This window comes from Callospermophilus lateralis, unplaced genomic scaffold (assembly GCF_048772815.1).
Source record: "Callospermophilus lateralis isolate mCalLat2 unplaced genomic scaffold, mCalLat2.hap1 Scaffold_167, whole genome shotgun sequence".
NCBI classification, from domain to species: domain Eukaryota; kingdom Metazoa; phylum Chordata; class Mammalia; order Rodentia; family Sciuridae; genus Callospermophilus; species Callospermophilus lateralis.
In genome coordinates, this window is record NW_027512751.1 from 2,469,845 (window position 1) to 2,480,887 (window position 11,043).

Sequence of the window (11,043 nt, forward strand, 5' to 3'; positions counted from 1 at the left end):
ATTATTATACATAAAATAGTTAAAGAAGATCATGATACAAGATGTATATTATTAAGCATTAATGCTTATCATTATCTATTTTATTTATCCTCACAACTTATCACCCAATAAGCAGTTAATAAATATTTTGTAACACAGTAGTGGTTAATAAATACATGAGTAGATGCATAAATGGGTGGATAATGAAAAAAAATCTGACAGAGAAGCATGTGTTATTAAAGTTCAAATATTTTACAAATAAATGTTTTCTGTTTGTTATATGTATCTTAGTTTAAAAATCTACCTAACATACTTAGAACTGAAAGTCCTAGTAAACAATTAATTCTGATCAATGATATTGATCACATTTTGCTAAATGTTACAATATCTTAAATGCTTAAAGTAAATGCTTCAGTTGATATTTCAGGTAAAATCTCAGAAATATCAAATGCAAATCATTGAGCAACTAACATGACAGTTTAAGAGTAATAATTAAAATATGTATTCAGTTTTAACTTGAGAGGGATAATGACAGCCATAGCTTCTTTAACATTCTTGTACTATTTGAACTTGTAGATAGAAATATCATCACAGTGAATTCTACTGTCATTAGAACAACATTAGAACAACAACAACAAAATACTTAGCTCCTTAATAATTGTTTTCTTCTTTTGTTCAATGAATATTTTGCACATGATATCTTGGCTATATTTATAAATGTGCTTGAAATATCATTATTAATAACACCTATGGTAAAGATAGTACAGTAACTTTTAGAAATCAATCCTCTGAAATGAAGCAAGCATTTAACACATTGATAAGCAAGGACTTGGATATATATAATCCATCAGTATTATAGAATGTTGCTGTCCTGCATTTCATTAATTTAAAGGGGTCACTCTGTAATTCCAATGAAGCTTTTAGAAATAGTTTAACCAGCTTGTACACAAGATAATGCTAAGGCTAATGTCTACATTTTAATTAAATGCATGATCACAAACTCAGTTGTACCCTGAGTAAGAATATAATACAACACGAGGGTACAGCTTATTTATTTATGCTATATTTGATTGCAAAGCTTTAGCTTGAATGACTAAAAATAACCTATGCCAATCATAATAATAAAACTTGCAAATATTTTCTTCTATATATTACTTTTTTATAATTATTAAATTAATATACCCTTCAGAAGTAATAGACTGGAGAAGGTATTATTTCTAAATATAAGGGTTTAACAAGTGCTGGGAGCCATCAGCCAAGTAGGTATGACAAATTCCTTGCCAGCTTACTCCCATGCTGTCTAGTGGAAGGACTTCTGAAAGGTGACCTTGCTCAAGGACCAGGGCAGGATCCGTGTTTAGGGTGTTCCCCCTTTAGAATAGGGCGGTTTAGCATAATAGGAGATTAGGGTGTTCCCCCTTTAGAATAGGGCGGTTTAGCATAATAGGAGATTAGGGTGTTCCCCCTTTAGAATAGGGCAGTTTAGCATAATAGGAGATTAGGGTGTTCCCCCTTTAGAATAGGGTGTATCCTGCTGCTGAGTTCCTCTTGAGTGCTTAGGGTCAGACAGTATATTTTGGGAGAGTGTGGATTTGGGCAGAGTGGTGGATTAGGGCAGAGTGTGGATTTGGGAGAAGTGGATTTGGGCAGAGAACGTGGATTTCCCCAGAACGTGTTTGTAGACAGCCGGTGTGAGTTCGGGAATAAAGAATTGCTGTTTGAATCTACAAGCTGTGTGGAGACTCGTGATTTGTGCCCAGCCAGAGACTGCGGCAAACAAGAAGGCAAAGCATATTCCATGGTGCTGTAAATTATTGCAAGGGACCTTCTCTTGCTTGGAAGCTGTAAATTTCCATGTCCTTTTAATCATTGGCCTCTATGCTGAGACAGTCAGTCAGTATGAGTGGGAAGGCTACAGATTATGAATGTATGTTCTTAACCTCATTTTCTCAGCAAATACTTTACCCAGAAAACAGTAACATCTCCTGGCAGGAAGATAATTGACATCCACCAATACAAAAGGATCCTAGGGCTTTTATTCATTAATTCTTTGTAGACTACATTAAATGCCATTTGGTCACATCTTCCCATTTTACTTGGACTCATGATTGACAAGGAAAACCTGGAGCCAGGAAGAAAAGCTAAGAGCCTCCCTTAGATCTGACTCTTACTGAGAATAAATTAGGGGTGTAGTTAGGGGTATAGACAAGGAGAGTGGGAGAATTAAAAACTTCTTCTTCTGTTTGCTTTCCCCCTAACTCTGGCTACCCTCCCTCATTCTTCAGACCCAGGTTTAATGTGTACTTTTTTTAAGAGGACGTCTCCTGCCTGAGTACAGCTAGTAAATTTCTCCCACTCTCCATTCATATGTTTTTATAGTGCTCTCTGCTTTATCATTTTTACTAGTATCAATATTCAAATTAAATAATTCAGGGTATAATTTTTGCGTGGCTATCTTCTTTACTAATACTCTGATGCTTTTAATAGCCAGACAATTTCTGTTATTTCACTGAAAATAAGTCAGCACTCAAAACATTATCTGGTATATGGCAGGGGTGGAATAAAGATTTTTCAGATAAATACATTTATGAGCAAACTTGTTTATTTCTAACCTTAAAATACTCCCAGTTTTCTATACCAAGTTTCAATGATTACAATAAAAAGAAAATTTATACTGAGAGTTCTTTGTTTTGGAACACTTTGTGGGAAAAATACTCATTGTATCAAACTGCTTTAAAGTTATATAATAAAGAAAGATCATCATAAATTGGAAATTCTATTATTTAATAAAGTGCTAAATGTTGATAGAAGTTAATGCTTTTCTTATTAGGAATCTTTAATCAAAGATTAATACCAAAGAGACAACATTCTAAAGCATCAAGATTCTATGTTGATATAGATACGGATTCTTATTCCAGTGTGGTTGGGATTTCAAGAATTTCTTCATGTATGACTCACACCTATTGGGTACTTTGTCAACTTCTTGAATTGAATTTTTGTCAATTAAGTGCAACTTAATTCCTCTTACTCCATTTAAATATTGTCTTCAATATCTTCAAAATTAGGTAAACTTCATTAATCTATGACAAAAAAATGCCCTAGAAACAAGTCAGCATTGTTATAATCAACAATTCCAGGACAAGTGAAAAAATCACTAATGGGTATTTTAATAATCTTTTATCTTCATGGTTCTCTTTTAGATATAAAGAAGTATTGAAGTCATCAATATAATATCATAATCTCTTTTCCCTATAAGGAAAATAATCTCTTTTCCTGTAGTAGTTTATAATAAGCCAAATGCATTATTTGAAAATAACACATATGAGATTAGGGTTAAATAAGAACATAAAACTCTAATAAGGAGGGAACATATATAATAAAGAATATTTTTTTTCTCACCACATGTTAATTATTTCTTTATTTTAATGGAATCTGGAACTGGGAATGGGTAAATTTTTTAAGAGAGATAAGTTAATTCAATTCATGATTCTTGAATAAATGTTTGAGGGTCATCTATATTTGGTAGGAATCAACAAGTTAGAGTTTTTGCTCATCTTTATTAGTCTATTTCATAGGTAGGACACACAGGACTTTGAAATTGAAATGCAATGGCGATGCTTACCTAAGCCTAACAAAATGATATGGAAGTAATATTATTTTAAAAGTGGAAAGAAAATATTCAAAAAAAGAACATGTTATGTTCTTTGGACATATCAATAAAGCTTCTAGTTGATTTTGACAATTGTACTAAATTATTTATCTTCCTATGATAGTTATTTATCTTTCCAAGAAGGTTAATATTTATGAAAATATTAATGTATATTATAAAGTATATAAGGGAGCATGTGCAGAGAGTGGTTGAGGCAGGTTTTCAGTCCTTGAGGCTTTCCTTCCATAGGATACCCACTCCATTTGAAGTTCTGAGTAAGAAATAAAATTAGCCCCAGGATTCTGGATCTCCAGAAAGCAGGCATTTCTAGTCAAGGGTGAATCTTCATGAACAAAATGTAGGAAGAAAGGCAGACATTTTAAAAATGAAAGGCAATGAATATAAAATCATATGACAGAAGAAGCAACATTAATGCAGTAAAAGGAAAATGAATATAAAGCAAATATTATAAATATACTAAAAAGGATAGAGGTGGAAAATATTGCAAAAGCAAACAGGTTTTTTTAAAGCAAGAAGGAGGTGGACATGAAGTTAATAAACAGAAAAAAATTAATAACAAACCCATAAGCTTTGAGAAGACACATTCCTGTCATAAATTCAAAGACAAAGAGATGAGGAGATGAAAAATATAGAAAGGAAAACAAAAAATATCTGTAGATGTTGCAAAAAGTATATTTTGTTAAAGAATAAAACTAGCAACAATGCATTATTATGTTTAAAATTCTAGCTAAAACTTTAAAAAATAATATATAAGTAGATTACAAGAAATAGAGTATGAAAATAAAATTTTAATCATATAAGAATTTGAAATGGTAATCAGAACTCCACCAACCCCAAATTTTAAAAAAAATTCTCAAGAACTTTTAGATGTGTTTTACTAACATTTTTGGAATAGGTTATGCCTACATTTAAGTAAACTGTGTATTAGAAGTTTTTTTCTTTTTTAAAAGATGGGGGATTTTCTACCTTTTAATCTACACCATGTACAGAACTAAACCATTGTAGGCAATAGCAGAAAGAAAAATTATATTTCTATTTGGTTTATGAATATAATTATAAAAATCCTAAATTTTTATTAACTAAACCAACAGTGTATTAAAATATGATATATTTAAGTAGAATTTACTTCACAATTATTTAATGTCAGAAAAATCCACCAATGCAGTTATTTATACTAATTATTTAGAATAATAAAATCATATTATCACTTGGAATAATCTAAAATATTTCATAATATGCAATATATTTAAATAATAAAACAGTTTATAGATATGTGATCCTGGGTTCAAGCTCTAGCCCAAACATAATTTGGAAGTTTTAGTATACTGATCTGGCCATTGTTTTTGTATTAAAACTGCTGTTTTAATTGTTCCATCTTACAATATTTTGTATATACCTCCCAACTAAATTTTCTCATTAATTTAAAACTTTTTTTCAGCTGATCATTTCAAGTTTTATTTAGTGTATAACTTAAATGTCCATGAATATGAAGATGTCCCTTCTTAATCATGTCATGTCTATTTACTTTGTCAGAATGTTAAATGTGGAAGTAAAGTTTTTTTTTCTTTTACAATGCCTTTGACTTTTCATAACCAAGTTATAATTCATTTTCTAAAATCTTAATTATGGTATTGACTTTGGCTTAGGACAGTTGTTAAATTCATCAAAGAAGCAGACTATTCGCAGATTTCTGAAATAACTACTTTAAAATTTTATCTTTTTTTTTCAACTTTATCTTCATGGCCTGTAATGCCTTTCTAAGGAAATAGATAATTTGTTTCAAAAGAATCAATATAGAACATGCTATCCTATGATGTAAAGTATCAAGAATTTTTACATAGAAAAATAGAAAAATAAAGTTGCTCTGCCAAACATTTATCTTATAATGAATAAGGCCTTTATCATGCAAGAAATAAAAGATCCTCTGTATAAATAGAGATAATGGCTACTGCAAAGTTCCTACATTAGAAAGTCAAACTTAATAACCCCCCTGACCATATCTCAACTTCATAGTGAGATCTTAAATTTTCAATATTCTATCTGGGAAACAAATACCAATTACAGAACTTCTCTTTAAACTCGATTCTAATAAAACATAGACAAGTGATTGACATAAAAACACCTGATGATGGAGGAAGTTTCGGATAAGTGAAGAGTTTATATGCTTTTTAGAAGAAAACATTTGTTAAGATCTTCAAAGCTGAATAGGGTCCAGCATACATTTCTCATAGCAAAATCAACAACAGATCAAACGTTTGCTATATGCTTAGTGCTTGAGTTTGTTTGAAGCCAAAACTGGATGATTCATTCAATTTTGCTAAAAGGTCAGTCATATTAGTTAACTGAATAATTTTTCATTATTAAATCAGTTGCTTGTCATTTGTAAAGATTAATTATCAACCCAAATGTCCCTTTGCATTTACAGGTCATTTTCATGCTTCTTTTCACAGTTCTCAGCAACAAGAATAAAATAGAAGTGGTACTTAGCAAAACAAACTGATGAGATTCCAGTTGATGTAAAGCCTGTCACAAAGAACATATTCCAAGACTCTTTCGTGGTCTTGTGTTTTGAGACATGTATAGTATTTTGCAGAGATTATATTATAGTGGGATAATTTTCTGAACACCCATTATCCACAATAGTTGTGCATGTGTGCGTGTGTCATTCTGCCTTAGTTTAAATTACTTGTCTTTGTGTGCAAAGCTATCACATGAAATTCTCTTTCCTGGCACAGTTCAACAGGCAAAGAAAAAAACAGGTTAACCTGTAAACCACTGAGAGGCATCCATTGTATGTCTGTCCCTCTGGTCCCCAAGCATTCACCCAGAGAAATAGGAATTTCCTGAAGCATTCACAGTTATTCTTATTTGACAAGTCTGGAATTCTTTATGTTTTTTCTCCTTAAAAATCAAAGGAATCCTACAGATGCTGACATTAACCATACTGATGGGAATTATGATTATGTCAGAAAAAATATATAACTCCTTTGGGCTCTGTAAGAAGCTGACAGCATTCCCATAAAATATTAACTACTGACAATAAAATCCCTTCACAAGGACTGAGAGGTTAGTAGAAAGAATCTGGAAGCTCTCAACAATGAATTTTGATTAACTGGGTGAGTTCAATTCCCTTGTTCTAGATGTTTTCAGGCTTCACATAGATGGATTAAAATGCATGGAAATCACTAGAGTATTCTCATTTGGCAAATGTTTGGAAGGTATAAAAGATGTGAACGGTCTCTTCCCAAAAGAATATATGAATAATAAATTGGCAATATTATATTTGACAGAAATAAAGAAGGTGAATCAATATCTGTTTCACTAACTTTCAGCAAAGCCAAGAGGTTTGTAACTGGCTGACCTGCCACAAGGTGTGCACAGCACAATCTTTCCTTTCCTAAAACACAGCAGTTAAGTCTTTCAGGAATACTGCTTCCTATTTTGATGCATTCTAAAATAAGGTTTGCTCAGGAATATTCGAATTAGGATTTATTTTATAGTTATTCATCTAAATGAGAAATTTAGATACCTATGTGAAAGTTTGCTGGTATGAAAAATCAAAACACAGCTTGAAATGAAATGGATTAGCAATGCAAAAATAAAATTAGATTTCCCAGGAAATATGCATACCAAATAAAGCAGTCAAAACATCAGATGAGGATTAGAGTCCCTTACTTTGATATTTTGAAAGGCATTAAATTAATTTCAATTGGACAGTAGTTTATTATTGCTTTAGTTTTACAATTGAATTCCAAGACGTAACAGTAATAAATTTGTATTAATATGGTACTATTTGCTAAATGGTCAGGGTTAGTCCTGATATGCCCAGGCAGACCTGCCTGTCAGGAAAGACACTTATTTCTGGAATAGAACTCAAAAATATGCTAGATTTTAATAACTATTTTCCCCCTAACAGAGTGGGAATGGACATCTTGGATAAATGTTTCTGAATTTGATGTAAAGTTTACCATTAAACCTAGCCCTAAAACTCATGGTCTCCAATCCCACCGTCTTTGAGGAATTAACTATAGCCCTATTAAATGAACTTAAGATGCCCTGAAAATTCTGATTTTCACATAATACCATAAAACTCAATAAATTTAATCTTTTAATTTTTAATATATAGATTATTGTATTATCATAGTTAAGCATTTTGTTAACTACAAAATGTTTATGTTTATATACTGAGGCCTAGGAAATTATTTTCTTGACATTTCTTCAAAATTATTATTTGTCATATGTATACTCAATATTTATTAATTTAATGGTTAGTGTGATAAATTTATTTTTCATATATATATATATATATATATATATATATATATATATATACATACAAATATACATGTACATATGTATGTATAGTGACTTTTTAAAAATTTGTGTTCATATAAGGTAGGTAAAGAGGTCAGCATATTATGATAATTGTGCAATAAAAACTGTTATTTGGTGTGTGAGTTCATGTAAGAGTTATTAAAATATAATATAAAACAAAATTGTCTTAAAATACTACCATGAAAGAAAATCATTATAGTAATGAAGAAAGAGACAAATAGGTCATGGAGCAGAGTAGAATAATATAGAGGCTCAAATATTTAGATTATATAAAAGGGTATCTCTAATCATTTGGAAAAACACCAGTATTATTTTATGTTGCAGCCTCAGTTAGCTAGTTAGTCATTAAGTAAAAACAAAAAGGACCATGCTTTACTTCAAAAAAAGAAAAACAACAAATGATTCAAAAAATTCATAACAATATGAAAAACTTGAAGTTTTAGGAAAAAAACAGCATGCTAGGTTTTCAAAATTTATCAGAAAGAAGGGGACATTCTAAGTCTAATTTTAAAAATGGAAAAAGTAAATTAAAGGACAGACTAAATTGCCTACAGTGAACGTCAATATATATTTAGTTAATATATAAGGAATGGATTTATTATTTTAATTTCAATTTTATTACTATAGAGATATTTTATTATTACATGTATAAATAAAATAATTGAAATTTAAAAACTAAAACAATAATCATAGGGTGTTTCCCATGGCAACAACAAGTAGCAAGAATATATGCTTCTATTTATTATATCAATACTAACATCCTTGGTGATTATTAGTTACCCATCCAAATAATGTATGACATAAAAAGAAAAATCTCCTTGACTTAAAATCTGTCAGTTTTACCAAGTGGTTTCATTTCTTTGGACTGATAGGAACATTATATTCTGGAAAGCCTGAGCTCTGGTTACCACATAACAAGTTAAATGATTATGAAGGGTCATAAGGTCATGATGTAATATAAAAATATATGTACTTTAATTGCCAAATACTCAATTTCAATTGTGCCTGCTTGATTTAGGTTAATGTTTTGTCAAGTTTTGCAGATGAGTGTTTTGTACATTCTCAGGTAATCTTCAAAAAAAATTTTTAAGTGTATGTGCATGTTTCAAAGGTTCAGTATATTTACCAAGGCCAATAAAGAAAATAAAAACCAGAAAAACTTCTCAAACATAACTATCAGTGAAAACTGTATACATCTCTAGAGAAACTGTCAATGAATGTCATATATAAGCTCAAGTTTTTGCTTTATTTAAAAAAATCATTGTTAAGTATATCCATTTAAATGAATTGATAAGAATTCATGGAGCTATAAAAAGGCATCTCTAGCAATATGGAGACAAAAGGTTAATAGTGAACACAAGTAAAAGAAACCATTATCTAAGAGGTCTGAAGTATGTCTTTCTGAGTAAACAGTTTGAATGCATACATATGGATATGTCATATTTGATGTAGTTCGAGTTAGATATATATTCCAATTCTTAAATTCATGGAGCAGTACATGTTTGCAAGGTTAAGAAAGCAACTATGATTATCCTAATTTAAAAGTTTAAGGTTATTTATAGGATAATGCAAGGAAATGAAATTCATTATCCTGCAAAATATGCAAAAAACCATTAAATATAGTGATAAAATCATGATCACAATTTTATTATTTATTTATGTATTTTTAAAGATCTTTATTTTATTTATTTATTTTTATGTGGTGCTAAGGATCGAACTCAGTGCCTCTTGCATGCAAGGCAAGCGCTCTACCACTGAGCTACAACCCCAGCCCGATTTATTCTTAATTAACAACTGATTAAGCCGTATTTCAAAAATTTCTAACACCCCACATGACTAACTTGTAAGCGATCAAGGCATTAGATGAAAATTAAAAGCAGGCATATCATAAAGTGTTGATGATCTACACCTGCATTACACATCTGTTCAAGTTCAATTTGTAGGAAAAATAAACTAATCATTCGTCCATCATTTTGTAATGTTACCTAAAATATTTCTTAATCCTTGTTTTCTTTTTTAAAAGCCAGTTCATAAGTAGAAAAATTTAAAAAGAAAAATCTAAAATTGGAAAAATATTGGAAAATTCCTTTGAAATAGATTGCATATAAATAATAATACGCAATGTTAATAATGTGGTCCTATTTTTCACTACATAACATTTTTAGGAGTTAATATTTAAAATGTATTATCTATAACAGATTTCTTATTTTAATAAGTCTCAGATACATTTAATTGACAGAGATAATAAGAGCTCAAAACATCATTTGTAATTCTCAGGGAAGATATGCCTTCTTAAGAGAGACATTCATACATTTATATAAACATAAAATAATTTAGAAAGTAACATATAGCTTCCAATTCTATAGAAGAAGAAACAAAACAACAACAACAACACAAGTGTTTTGTTTGTTTGTTTTCCTTCTTGCAAAGACATGAGTGGGAAAGGTGCCAGTTAGAAAGTGGGGGTTGAACAAATCTCTCCCACCAACAAGTTTGTGTGAATGAACATAGAAATGGCTCCTTAAAATAAAACAACCACTTAAAGCTTCCAAAGATGTCTCATTAAGTATTTGAATTTTGGTAGGAACAAATATAACAGGTTTTCTTCCATTTCTGTTATTTATAATCAAAACTGCTTTCAAAGAAGGGTGAATCTCCCATCAATCATCTTAATAAGATATGATGCTCAGATTTGGAAAATCCAGTTGAGAAGTGGTAATCTGCTTGGCATGCCAGAAGGGAGAAATTTGGGCTGAATACAATCTTGGATTGAGATTCTAGCAGAGGCTATTTGTAAATAAAAGCAAAGATCAATGACACTGTGATCTCAAAAGTTCCAAAAGACATTTACTATTTACCAAGCTCATGAACATTTGTGTGAATTTTAGTATTTAATATTTTAAAAGGAGACTTCCTTCATATCAGACATTTTGTGATGTGAATGAAGCACTATTCTAAGAATAAACCTATGCCACTTCTATCCTTCTCCTGGGACTGGTGAAATTGTTAAGAGTTGGTGGTCTATCTAGCCATATCTTGAAAGGTTCAAAGTAAAATTA

At 30.5% G+C, this 11,043-nt stretch overlaps 1 non-coding gene across 1 annotated transcript; it reads right to left on the reverse strand.

Moving 5' to 3' along the window:
- Positions 1 to 9,681: 9,681 nt before the first annotated feature.
- On the reverse strand, positions 9,682 to 9,754 carry Trnaa-ugc (transfer RNA alanine (anticodon UGC)). The gene has a single exon. It is a non-coding gene; the product is annotated as a tRNA-Ala (tRNA).
- Positions 9,755 to 11,043: the final 1,289 nt, after the last annotated feature.